Here is a 3,830-nt window from a genome sequence, read left to right on the forward strand (position 1 = left end):
AAAAAAAAAAAAAAAAAAAAAAAAAAAAACCAGACTCAAAAGCCTGTACAATGTATAATTCCAGGTGTGTGACATTCTGGAAAAAGCAAATCTAACAAGACAGATAAAAGATCTCTGGCTGCCAGGGGTTGGGGCTGGGCGAGAGTTGACATGGAGGAATTTGGAGGGGATAGTGGAACTGCTCTATATTGTGTTTTGTTTTGTTTTGTTTTTTTGAGATGGAGTCTTGCTCTGTTGCCAGGCTGGAGTGTAGTGACGTGATCTTGGCTCACTGCAACCTCTGCCTCCCAGGTTCAAGTGATTCTCCTGCCTCAGCCTCCCAAGTAGCTGAGGCTGCAGGTGCGCGCCACCACTCCCAGATAATTTTTTGTATTTTAGTAGAGATGCGGTTTCACCATGTTGGCCAGGATGCCCTCCATCTCCTGACCTCGTGATCTGCCCACCTTGGCCTCCCAAAGTGCTGGGATTACAGGTGTGAGCCACCTGCTCTATATCTTAATAGTTGTGGTGGTTACATGAATGTATACATTTGTCAAGACCTGAAAAACTACAGAACAGAGGGTGAATTTTTACTGCCATATAAGTTATTACTTAATAAAAAAGTAAAAATATGACCCTTTTTTTCCCATTTCCAACCAAATAATTATTTCAGACAGAGTCATCAATGGGTGGCAAAGCTACTGGGCAAAATTTCGTTGGGGAAACAGTATATTCATGTGCCAGATTATGACAGGTTCCTGCCTAATTGCAAATAAAAAAACACATTGTCATGGAAAGATATGATGACCATTCCTTTCATTAAGGGATTAAGTTCAGCATCACTAATAGTATGACAAACAGACAATATGTACTACCTGGTGTGATGGGAAGTACCCATCTCCTATGAATTGTACTTGCCTCAAATGCTTATTCTGAATATAAATTCGCTAGACTTAAACTTCAGTTTACAGGACCAAGTGGGAAAACACACACAAGTTAAATGCCACCATGAAGAGACAGTCAGACCAAGACAGATTGTCGACTCTTCTATAAGAAAGTTGTCAGCCTGGGCACGGTGGCTCACACCTGTAATGCTAGCACTTTGGGAGACCGAGGTGGGTGGATCACAGGGTCAGGAGATCAAGACCATCCTGGCCAACATGGTAAAACCCTGTCTCTACTAAAAATACAGAAATTAGCTGGGCGTGGAGGCGGGTGCCTGTAGTCCCAGCTACTTGGGAGGCTGAGGCAGGAGAACCACTTGAACCTGAAAGGCAGAGGTTGCAGTGAGCCGAGATCTCACCACTGCACTCCAGCCTGGTGACAGAGCAAGACTCTGTTAAAGAAAAAAAAAAGAGCTGGCCTGCTTAAAAAGTCAAAATAAGAAGTAAATAAGAAGGTCGGGTGTGGTGGCTCATGCCTGTTATCCCAGCACTTTGGGAAGCTGTGGCAGGTGGATCACCTGAGGTCAGGAGTTTGAGACCAGCCTGGTCAATGTGGTGAAACCCCATCTCTACTAAAAATACAAAAAGTAGTCCAGTGTGGTGGTGCACGCCTGTAATCTCTTCTCTTATTGTTAGATAGTTCCATGCTTAAACTTAGGGGTCAAACGTCAAGTCTGCAAATTATTTTCAAATAGTTCAGTAGTATCTATCTGTCTTCTATCTATCTATCTATCTACCCATCTAGTGTATTGCAAAATATTCACAACTATAATGGATCGACAGATTTGCATGTATTATCTGTCCAATTTTGATACTAAAATTTTTTATAACAAAAACTAGGGGAAAAAAGTTAATACCAGATCCCACTCCAGACTAAATAAATCAGGATGTACTGGGGACAGGACCTAAGCTTCAGCGCTTTTAAAAAGATCTCCAGACGCTTAAAAAAAAAAAAAAAAAAAACCCCAAAAAACATAAAATGACCATTTTATTTGGCTCCTGGATTCTGTCGGTTGGGAATTGAGACAGGGCGAATAGGTGATGATTTGTCTTTGTTCTATGATGTCTGGGGCCTCAGTTGGGGTGTAGTGGTGCCTGGGGTCTGGGATCATCTTGGATGTATCTTCACACACATGTCTGGCAGTTGAGCCTGGCTGCTGGCTGGAACCTTAGCTGGGCTATCGGCCAGAACACCTCCCTGTGGCCTCTGCATGAGGTCTCCCTGCAGAGTCTCCTGGTGATTTTAATGTGAAGTCAGAATTTTCTCGAACTTGAACAATCATTAGAATTACCTGAAGCATTTATTAAAATTCAGATTTTCTGGCCAGGCGTCATGGCTTTATGCCTGTAATGCCAGCACTTTGGGAGGCCGAGGGTGGTGGATCACCTGAGGTCAGGGGTTCAAGACCAGCCTGGCCAACATGGTGAAACCCCGACTCTACTAAATATATAAAAATTAACCAGGCATGGTGGTGGGCGCCTGTAGTCCCAGGTACTTGGGAGGCTGAGGCAGGAGAATCGCTTGAACCCTGGAGGTGGAGGTTGCAGTGAACTGAGATTGCGCCATTGTACTCCAGCCTGGGTGATAGAGTGAGACTGTATCTCAAAAACAAAACAAAACAAAACAAAACAAAAAAACATCAGCTTTCCTGACGTCTTCTCTGGGTCTGGGGTGAGGCCTACTAAAGTTAAAACTCACCAAAGTGTTTCTAAGAGAAAGGGAAGTTTGTAAAGCATTGACCTAGGGCATCAGCCCGGCAGTTCTTCCAAGGTTCCAGATCTGTCCAGACATCATGTACCAAGTACCACAGAAAATGGGAAATGTCACATAATGCTGTTCTATTTCTGAAACTTTGTCTCGGACTATTCCTTTGGTTTCTAGTTTGTCTTGCTGCCTACAACTTTGTCTTTTCCTTTTCTATGAATATGATTCACCTAAGGTTATATATATGGGTCTTGCTGCTCTAGTTAAAACACTTGTCTCACTTGACTATGCCTTTGGAAATTCCTTAGGCAAGATATTATTTTTTCTTTTCCTTTTTTTTTTTTTTTTTTTGAGATGGAGACTCACCTTGTTGCCCAGGCTGGAATACAGTGGTACAATCTCCACTCAGTGCAACCTCCGCCTCCCAGGTTCAAGTGATTCTCCTGCCTCAGCCTACCAAGTAGCTGGGATTACAGGTTCTTGCCACCATGCCTAGCTAATTTTTGTATTTTTAGTAGAGATAGGGTTTCACCATGTTGGCCAGGCTGGTCTTGAACTCCTGACCTCAGGTGATCTGCCTGTCTCAGTTTCCCAAAGTGCTGAGATTACAGGCATGAACCACTGCGCTTGGCCAAGACATGATTTTCTAGGTATAGAAATTAGATAGTTTTGAGGTAAAATAGGAGAGAGAAAAAGAAGCTAGGTCATATCAATTGTTGAATGCCAGGCTGGGGAGTTTGACCTTAAGTCAATATGCAGTGATAATCCAGAGAGGATTGAACATGAATTCAAAAGGATCAGGGATGTACATTCAGGAAGGTAATCAGGAGCAGTGAAAATCTAGAGGCAGGGAGAACAGACTAGGGCCTAGGAGAAAAGTTATGGAGCATTTACCAAGATGGCGCCTATCTCAATATGAAAGAGAAGATGGATCTGGGACATGCTGTTTAAACATCCTTTACAGACCATCGTCACATTCCTTGGCCTCACGTTGGTTTATAAAATAAAATGAATCAATATTTTAAGGAGAAAGATGACACTGCTGATTTCTAAGCTCCACTCTGACTGGGTTCTGGGTTTGTCGATCTGTATCTGAGGTGATCAAATGAGATGAGACTCTTCTGCTTGCATTGTTTTCTTTTTGACCAACAGGACTCAAGCTGAGCTAAGCTTTGGATCTGTGGACATTTTCCTCAGTAGTG

This window comes from Rhinopithecus bieti, unplaced genomic scaffold (genome assembly GCF_001698545.2).
Source record: "Rhinopithecus bieti isolate Rb0 unplaced genomic scaffold, ASM169854v2 scaffold_52030, whole genome shotgun sequence".
Lineage (NCBI taxonomy): Eukaryota > Metazoa > Chordata > Mammalia > Primates > Cercopithecidae > Rhinopithecus > Rhinopithecus bieti.